This window comes from Eleutherodactylus coqui, chromosome 1, assembly GCF_035609145.1.
Source record: "Eleutherodactylus coqui strain aEleCoq1 chromosome 1, aEleCoq1.hap1, whole genome shotgun sequence".
NCBI classification, from domain to species: domain Eukaryota; kingdom Metazoa; phylum Chordata; class Amphibia; order Anura; family Eleutherodactylidae; genus Eleutherodactylus; species Eleutherodactylus coqui.
Window position 1 is genome coordinate 126,529,157 of NC_089837.1, and position 10,615 is coordinate 126,539,771.

Here is a 10,615-nt window from a genome sequence, read left to right on the forward strand (position 1 = left end):
CAACAGGCTTTACAATGAGACACAATAAGTGCCTGTCATCACACTTTCCACATTGTCTCTTCTATTGTAATACAATCATTTAACATAACCATTAAACTAAACAAAATCTGTGTGGTCTCCGTCTGACATATTCCGGACACGCTACATAGTACCGGTGACAGAAAGTATTTACATACGGTATAAAGCATTCTATTGGTTCCGAGCAGAGGCGTAACTTGAAGCTTCTGGGCCCCAATGCAAAACCTATCACAGGGCCCCCAACTATAATGCTTTATTCATAGTACTGGGCTCCCTATATGGAGAAGAGATTCCTTATGGGCCCCCTAAGGCTCCTGCATCCCCTACAGTTACGCCAGTGGCTCCGAGTATAGGAGACAATACCTTCTAGTTCTTTATTAAACTTCATATGTAGAATAAAGGGAAAGAAATACTACGGCAGGAGGAAAAAGAAAGAAGAGCAGAGGAGAGTTAGTAAGAAATTAAAGGAAGGAGGAAAAAGAAGGGTGAAGGATAAGAGAAGTAGATATGGTGTACCCATTGCAAGCACACCCCGAACCTTGCCCAGCACAACCCCTCTATTTATCGCTGGCCGTTTAATAACCAATCCGAGAAAGAGGGTGAGCCTCTAAAATCTATCCAGATTGACCACGTGAAGAGAAACTCCACTAGAACCTCATCTTGATCTGAGAATCTAAGCTCTTCCATATATCTTAGGTGGTCCATTGTCTCTACCCATGTGATTCTCGGGATAGCTATAGTCTGTTTCCAGAATCTGGGCATAACCTATCTCATGACCATTACGAAGTGACGCAAAAGTCCCTTTTTGAATCTGGAAATCGATCCTGGGAGCATAGCCATCTCTGGGGCGATGTCTATCAAGGATTTAGATATTTCTTATATAATTTAGCAATATAGCGCCGGAGAGGATATATAAATGAGCATTCCCACTATATGTGTAACATTTAGCCCGTTGATGCTGTGTATCTCCACCATTGATCTAATATTGACAGGAACATTTTATGTATTTCTAGTGGGAGTTCTGTACCATTGGGATATTATTTTATAATTAAGCTCTTGAAATCTGTTAGATAGGCCGCCTGCAGACGAGCGGGTCGGATCCGGCAGCGAGAAATCTCGCCGCGCGATCCGACCCCAGAGCCTGCAGGGGCGAGCGCGTACTCACCCGCGCCTGGCGGCCCCGGCTCTTTGATGTGCCGGCTGCCGCGCAGCCGGCGCATGCGCAGACCGGAGCCGGCGGCCAGGTGAGTGCGTGCTCCGCACAAAATTAGAACATGCCGCGGTTTGTTTGCCGCGCGAGATTTCGCGCGGCCAAACCGCGGCCGTCTGCATAGGAGTGCGTATTGTAATGCACTCCTATGCAGACTTTCAGCGGCGGAAATCCCGCGGGAAATCCCGCGGGAAATCCCGCGGCGGGATTTCCGCTCGTCTGCAGGCGGCCATAGTGACATTTTATGGGTTAATATGAATGATTTGGTTCTCCAGAGAACGACCTGACTCCCTTGCTTGCCCATCCAATAGCAGTCCAGAGATCTTACAAATGTACGAGTTTCCAATGATGTACACATTTCTTTTTCAAAAGGAGTGGGATCCTTGACTAAACTAGAAAGTTGGGCAGGGGTATAGATAAAGTTTCTTAATTGGAAGTATTGTAGCCAAGAACCAGCTGGGAAACCAAATTCCCCCCTATGTCAAAGATGGCCCTTAATCCCAGTGCGCCCAATACGTCCCTCACCCTAGAGAATAAATGTGTTGCATCTTTAAATATGTTTAGAGGTGTGGAGTCACTTTGTACAGCACCCAGCTACTGGAGTGAGATTGAGACAAACTTTGCAACTTTTTAAAAGGCTGCATGCCATAAACGTATCCAAAAACCTCCCTTCCCTCAAACCTCAATCTTTTTTCTAGACACTTTTGAAGAGTGGAATAAGCGCAGCTTCACATGGATGTATTTATGCACGCAAAAAGAGATGGCTATGAAGTGAAACAAATTGAAAGCGGAAATGACATTTGGAGGGACCTATAGTTCCATTACTGTGACATCTATGACCAGTTTACATCACATGGCAATATTTTAGTATATTAAGAAGAGTTTAAACGGGCCCGCGATTATTAAAAAAATGACAGGCTCCATTAATTTGTTGCTGCATACCTACCCCTACCCCCCCCCCCCCCCAAAAAAAAAAAATCACAATAATTGCAAGGAAAGACAAGCTCACAGGCCATATTCATATACCACGGCCCTCTCCGGTAATTGGGCAAGAGGTACTGATTGGCTACATCCGTCACATCTAGGTTACCAATCCAGCAGAGCCTTCATGTGGCACCATATTCTCACATATAATTAAATGGGTTCTCAAGGACTTTTACTATTGATGACCTATCCTCAGTTCAGAAAGAGTTAATCAGTGGGGGTCCGCAGCTCAGGATCCTCATCAATCAGCTGATTGCCAGGCCCACTGACAGTGTAGATAGCGCTGTCCATTATCAAAGATATTAGAAGCAACAGCAAACCAGCAGGTTGAAGGGATGTGACAGTCCATCAGATGGAATAGCCCAAATCCATCAAGATCTTCAAAATACAAATAAACAGATGGACGGCAACATATTGCCATCCATTTGCCTATTTGTATAGTGTGAACAGCACTGGAAACAGATAGCACTGTCTACATTGTAGCAGCCAAGTTTGATACTATAGGCACCTTCTTATTGATTTAAGTAGGAGCTCTGCTTTCAATACTAAACTGGGCGGCTGCAATACGGACAATTGGTTGGCTCCCACTGATCAAATTATTGATGACCTATCCTGAGGATAGATCATCAATAGGAAAAGGCCCTTAGAACCCATTCAACCCTTTCACGGGGCGTGAAAAGATAGGTCTTGACTTATCTTTCGCCATGTTACGCAGAAAGCTCCCTAGACTTCTATGGCAGCAGAAAAAAGGGAGGGGGAGGGAGTTACCCTGCGAACAACGCTGGGAAAAGAAGACAGCCGGTCCTAATTAGGCATTTTATTGACATCCAGAGGATTTTTTCTGATCGTTGCTTGCCATCACTTCTGCGTGTTCTTTTACATTCACACTGCAGCGCCCCGCATAAATGGCGTAAAAAACGCCAATTACAATCGGGAGTCAACTTGTTAGAAATTCATTCATGCGAATATACGTTGCATACGGGCAAACGCATATACACATTTGCTTGTGTGAAGGAGCCCTTGGAGGAGAACACCTATTTAAGGGCTTTTACCCACTTGCGATATCGCTGCGTTATTTTCAATGGGATTTTCTGCGCAATACGCAGATAATTGAACCCATTGATGTAATTGTAGAAATGCAAACTAGAAACAAGCTCCTCTGCAGTCGTTCCCAAGCAAGGACTTGCTGGAAACCACAACTGATGCACAGGAAAATGCAGAAAGCCAAGCATTGGGTAAAAAGCTTTCAGTCTTTGGGCTTATTCAGACGACCATATATTGGCTGGGCTTTTAACGCCCGGCCGATATGCGGTGTCCCTCTCTGCAGGAGGAGAAGGCTGGAAGAGCCGGGAGCAGTGCACTGAGCTCCTGCCCCCTCTCTGCCCCTTGCCACTATTGGCAATGGGAGGGGCAGAGCTAAGTGCCAGAAATTAGCTCTGCCCCTGCCCCCTCCTCCTATTGCAAATAGTGGAGAGGGGGCGGAAGCTCAGTGCACTACTCCTGGCTCTTCCAGCCTCCTCCCCCTACAGAGAGGGACACCGTATATCGGTCAGGCGTGAAAACCTGGCCAATATATGGTCGTCTGAATAAGCCCTTTATTAGATGATCCAGACACACAGACATGGAAAAACAAAGTACATGTGCCACCTTAAGGGACGTGCATATTTGAGTCGGGTTTTCACGCCTGGCCAATATAGGTTGCCCCTCTCTGCAAAGTGGAGGAGGCGGGACAGGGCGGGAGCTAGTGCACTGAGCTCCAGCCCCCCTCTCCACCCCTCACCACTGTTTGCAATGTAAGGGGGCAGGGCAAGCAGAACTTAGATCCGCCACTCCCATTGCAAACAGTTGGAAGGGGCGTAGAGGGGGCAGGAGCTCAGCGCACCAGCTCCCGTCCCGTCCTGCCTCCTCCCCTTGAAAACCCGACTGATATATGCCCGTCTGAATAAGCCCTAAGGTCCATTTAGACAGGACGAATGTCGGGAAATAATGCCCGACACTCGTGCCCGCGTATATACTCGCTCCCATGCTGTTGCACGGGAGCTAGTATTGCTGGCTGACAGTGGGGAGGGTGCAGGAGATTTCACTCCTCGCGCTTCTCCGCCCCTCTCCATTGCCTTAACATAGCAGCTTTTCAGTACTGAACAGCTGGTATTTACATTGAACAATGATCGTTCAGCTCACCGTCCATCGTTTATGCTGCATAAACGATAGGCGATTAGCTGATCGCTCAGTGTAAATAGCAGCCGTTCAGTACTGAACAGCCGCTATGTTAAAGCAATGGAGAGGGGCGGGGAAGAGTGAGAAGTGAAATCTCCTGCAGCTTCCCCGCTGTGAGCCAGCTATACTTGCTCCAATGCAACAGCACAGGAGCAAGTATATTCGGGGACGAGTGTCGGGCATCATTTGCCAGACATTCGTCCCGTCTAAATGTACCTTTGCATGTTTCAAGCAAGCATGTTGCCACTAATCATGTCAAATCACCAAATTTGTATTAGTTTTACACAATATAAACACTTTTTTTTTTACAAAAATTCTTTTGTGGCGCCACATTCCAAGGCCAGAATATTTTTACTTTTTCATTGACAAAGCTGTATGCGGCTTATTTTTTGCAGGATAATTTAACGTTTTTTTGTACTATTTTGGGGTATATTTGATTTTTTGAATATTATTTTTTCAATCCCTGTTTTGGGTTAGCAAGATAAACAGAAAGCAGCTATTTTGGCTTTTTATCTTTTTAGTTTTTTTTTAACAGAATGTACTTGTGCTGGATAAATGATGTAATATTTTATAGTCCAGGTTGTTACAGATTTGGCGAAGCTAATTATGCGTAGTTTTTTGTTTTATTTTTTTTCCAATATTTAAAGCTTTGTGCAAGGGGAAAATAAATTTTTAAATTTTCTTTAAAAATGCAATGACTGCAGCATCTGCAGGGTTAAATGGGTGGAGGAGACATTAGATTAGCAAGTGCTTATCATGAACACAAATTGATGTCACCCCTCACCTGGGACAGGGGAATATACAGGAGAATCACAGATGTTTGCGGCTGCCCATCCTTCCTCCTCCTCCCTCTCTGCTTTGCACACACAGTGATATGACAGCTATAAATTCAGTATTTCTAACCAAATTTCAAAGGACTGTAACTCAGGTTCTGTAAAGGCTACAGAAATGCTTTTGGGGTCATTTTAAAGCCAAAAAACTGCTGGAGGGGGGTTAAAGCTAAAAATGTTTGTGGCTTGCTGCTTGGTCAGGGTTTAGGCTGCATTCCCACATGGCGGTTTTTGTTGCATTTTTCAACTGGAACTACAAAATCGCATTAAAAAACACGTGCGGTTTTTAACAATACATATGGCTTTTAAAGAACACATATATAAATGAATACCTGTTTACACAGGCCGATGCAGTAGTAGAATAACAACAATGATTTTTTGGGTCTACTCCACATGAAAAATCCGACCAGTGAGTTAACGCTCATCGTTCTTTCACTGTTTAATAATAAACTTTATTTGTATAGCGCCAACATATTCTGCAGAGCTTACATAGACAGGGGGGATACAGAAAGACAATACAAACATTACAGAACCATGGTTACATAGTAATCAGTTGATGGAAACAATAGGTGTGCGTGTCCTACTCCAACGAGCTTACATACTACGAATAGTGGGGTGATACAGACGGTAAAGGGGTTGGAAATGTGCATGGTATGGCGAGGTGGAGAGTGAGCGATGTTATACACATAGACAATGGTCAAACACTTAGCCATGTGATGGCAGAAACAGTATGACTGCAGGAGCGGTTTATGATGGCTAGTAGGGATTGCAGTCACTAGGTCAGGGAGCATGTTATCAGGTGGAGTACAGAGGGGTTTGTTTAGGGAATGCGGTATGCCTCCCTGAAGAGGTGCCTTTTTAGAGCACACCTGAAGTTCTGCGAGTCCTGGATTGCTCGGGTAGCCTTTGGTAGTGCGTTCCAGAGGACCGGTGCTGCTCTGGAGAAGTCTTGGAGGCGGGAATGAGAAGTTCGAATTAAAGGGGCGCTCAGTCTGGTTTCGTTAGCAGAGCGGAGAGCCCGGGCTGGTTGCAGGATTGAGATGCGGGAGGCGATATAGGGGGGCGCTGCGCTGTGGAGGGCTCTGTGGATGAAGGTAGCAAGTTTAAAATGAATTCCGTATTTAACGGGCAGCCAGTGCAGTGACTGGCACAGGGCAGAGGCGTCCGAGTAGTGGCTGGACAGGAAGATGAGCCTGGCTGCCGCATTCAGGATGAATTGGAGAGGGTAGAGTCTGGTGCAGGGGAGGCCGATCAGCAACGAGTTGCAATAATCGAGCCGTGAGTGGATGAGGGCAACAACAAGTGTTTTCAGCGTGTCTATGGTGAGAAAAGAGCGGATTCTTGCGATGTTCTTGAGGTGCAGCTGACATGTTCGGGCCACAGATTGGATGTAGGGGGTAAAAGAGAGATCAGAATCGAATATGACCCCAAGGCAGCGCGCATGTTGTCTAGGAGTTATGGTGGCCCCACACACTGAGATGGAGATGTCAGGATGAGGTCGGTTAGTGGAGGGTGGAAATACCAGCAGGTCAGTTTTAGAGAGGTTTAGTTTTAGGTAGAGAGAGGACATGGTGTTAGAGACAGCGGACAGACAGTCGGTGATGTTTTAGAGTAAAGGTGCAGAGATGTCACGGGAAGAGGTGTATAACTGGGTGTCGTTAGCATACAGGTGGTATTGGAAGCCAAATCTCCTGATGGTTTGTCCAATAGGGGCTGTGTAGATAGAGAAAAGAAGGGGGCCGAGGACCGACCCCTGGGGGACCCCAACAGCAAGGGGAAGAGGAGGGGAGGTAGAGCCAGCAAAGGAGACACTGAAAGAGCGGTCAGATAGGTAGGAGGAGAACCAGGAGAGAGCAGTATCCTTTAGGCCAATGGAGCGTAGCATACTGAGGAGGAGTTTGTGGTCAACAGTGTGAAATGCTGCGGAAAGGTTGAGGAGGATCAGTAGGGAGTAATCACCCCTCGATTTGGCTGTCAGTAGGCCATTGGATACCCTTGTAAGGGCAGTTTCTGTCGAGTGTTGAGGTCGGAAGCCAGACTGTAGGGGGTCTAGGAGAGAGTGCTCTGATACGTAGCTTACAAGGCGGGAGTAAACCAGGCATTCTAGTAGTTTGGAGATGAAGGGGAGGTTTGAGATGGGTCGGTAGTTGGCAGCATCAGTCATGTCCAGAGTCGGCTTCTTTAGCAGTGGGGATATGATGGCGTGTTTGAAAGAAGAGGGAAAGATGCCAGAGGTCAGAGAGAGGTGAATATAGTGGTGAGATGGGAGATGACCACTGGGGAGAAGGAACGGAGGAGATGTGAGGGGAGGGGGTCGCTAGCGCAGGTGGTGGGGCGAGCAGAGAAGAGCAATTTCTCTGTCGTTGGTCTGAGTACAGACAGTGAGCAGGAGCTAGATGCAGTGCTGACAAGACTAGGGTCAGGGCTAGCCTGGGATTGGGAAGTTATTTCCTGACGGATGTCATCAATTTTCTTTTTGAAGTAAGCAGCCAGCTCTTCAGCACTGAGATCCGTCACAGGTGGCTGCGGTTTAGGGCTGAGAAGGGAGTGAAAAGTATCAAAGAGCCTTTTAGGGTTGTGCGCTAGTGAGGAGACGAGAGAGGTGAAATAAACTTGTTTGGTGTGGTGGAGGACGAGGTTGTAGGTTCTGAGCATGAATTTGTAGTGGAGGAAGTCTGCGGACATTTGCGATTTCCTCCACAGCCGTTCAGCACTTCTAGAGCACCGCCGGATGAAGCGTGTTTGAGGCGGGAGCCAGGGTTGCCGCGTTCTACATCTGATGGCTCCGATCCTGGGGGGTGCCGCTTCATCCAGGGCATGTTTGAGAGCGGTGTTGTAGTGAGCGGCAGCCAGGTTGGGGCAGGCGAGAAGAGAGATAGGGGACAGAGAGGACTGTAGGGATTCAGCAAAGTCCTGGGTGTGAATGGCCTTAAGGTTTCTGTAGGTACAGTAGGTAGGTGGGTCTGGAGAGATGTTAGGGAGCGTGACAGAGAAAAAGAAGAGGTTATGATCTGAGACCGGGAGAGGGGAGTTAGTGAAGTTGGAAGCAGAGCAGAGACGGAGGAAGACGGAGGCTGTGAGTTGAGGGAGACCAAGGGAGGAGGTGAGCGAAAGAAGCTGAGAGGCAGATGCGGAGTTGGGGTCATTAATGGGGATGTTAAAATCACCTAAGTTGAGGGTTGGAATTTCACATGATAGGAAGTGGGGGAGCCAGGCAGCAAAGTGGTCCAAAAACAGGCGAGCAGCACCTGGGGGGCGGTAGATAACTGCTACTCGCATGGACAGCGGACGGAAAAGCCGTAGCATATGTACTTGAAATGATGGAAAAGTGAGTGAGGGTACAGGGGGGATGACCTGGTAGGTACATTTCGGGGAGAGAAGAGCACCTACTCCTATGCCACGCCTGTCATCTGGTCTCGGGGTATGGGAAAACTGCAGACCATTGTAAGACAGTGCAGCAGGGGAGGCCGTGTCAGACTGCTGTATCCACAATTCTGTTTACACCTAAAGGCTAATTTAGACACAACGATTCTCGCTCAGAAGTCGCTCAAAGCCGTCTTTTGAGCGAGAATCATTGTGTCTAACTGCACTGACATCATGCAGTTTTCGTTAACCAATCGCTGATCACTGATCTTTCAGCATGCTGAAAGAGAACGATCAGCCTTAGGGTGGATTCAGACGACCGTATATCGGCTGGGTTTTCTTGCCCAGCCGATATACGGCGTCTCTCTCTGCAGGGAGGGGGGGCTGGAAGAGCCGGGAACAGTGCTCTGAGCTTCCGCCCCCTCTCTGCCTCCTCTCCGCCCCCTTGCACTATTTTCAATGAGGAGAGGCGGGACGGGAGCGGAGCTAATTCCCAGAATTTAGTCTCGCCTCCGTTCCACCTCCTTTCATTGCAAATAATGCAGGGGGGTGGAAAGGAGGCAGACAGGGGGCGGGAGCTCAGAGCACTGCTCCCGGCTATTCCAGCCTCCTTCTCCTTCAGAGAGAGACGCTGTATATCAGCTGGGCGTGAAAACCCAGCCGATATATGGTCGTCTGAATCCACCCTTATCAGGAGTTCACAGCGGGATACAGCTGATACTATTGTTTCAGCTGTACCCCGCTCCCTGAACATAGCCGGGGTATGAAGAACACAGCGCTCGAGCTGTGTTTTGCATACCCCGAACGAAGCGCACAGCTGGGTGTAGAAGACAAGTGGCCCCGCTTGTCTTCTGCATAGCCCGCTCGGAGCACTCAGCTGTATATCAGCTGAGCGCTTTGAGCACAGAACAACTGCATGCAGAAGACGTTTGAGCGATCACCTTGCCCTGTAAATGCACACAACGATTCTCTTAAAAGTCGCTCAAAAGACATCTTTTGAGTGATAACACTATGTAACACACTTTTTGTTCTTGGCAAGGGAGTGTTATGGCATCAAGGATATGGAGTTTTACAGACATCCTGCAACCCATCATGGTGTTTTTTTTTTTATTGGACCACAGGTAAAGAAGCTCATCAAGTGCACTGAATTCCCAAAGAAGCTGACCAGAAAGGAAATGCAGCTTGGAACAGCTTTGTGGCTGTAGTTAAAGGTTTTCTTGGGAATCACAAGTCCCACAACTATGCGAATGAAGCTGGTTGAAACTCTGGTTAAGAACTATGGCAAGATGGGTTGCAGGATGTCTCTAAAACTCCATATCCTTGATGCTCACTTGGATCACTTAAAGGGGTTGTCCCGCGGCAGCAAGTGGGTCTATACACTTCTGTATGGCCATATTAATGCACTTTGTAATGTACATTGTGCATTAATTATGAGCCATACAGAAGTTATAAAAAGTTTTTTACTTACCTGCTCCGTTGCTAGCGTCCTCGTTCCCATGGAGCCGACTAATTTTCGCCCTCCGATGGCCAAATTAGCCGCGCTTGCGCAGTCCGGGTCTTCTGCTCTCTTCAATGGAGCCGCTCGTGCAGAATGCCGGCTCCGTGTAGCTCCGCCCCGTCACGTGCCGATTCCAGCCAATCAGGAGGCTGGAATCGGCAATGGACCGCACAGAAGAGCTGCGGTCCACGGAGGAAGAGGATCCCGGCGGCCATCTTCACCGGTAAGTATAGAAGTCACCGGAGCGCGGGGATTCAGGTAAGCGCTCCGGTAAGCTTTCTTTAGGTCCCTGCATCGGGGTTGTCTCGCGCCGACCGGGGGGGGGGGGGGGGGGTTGAAAAAAAAAACCCGTTTCGGCGCGGGACACCCCCTTTAAAGTGACACATGGGAGAATACTCAGGGGAGCACAGCGAACGCTTCACCACGATATTATGGCCTTTGAATTTTGATACTAAGGACAATACAATGAGAGCATGATGTGAGACTACATATGGG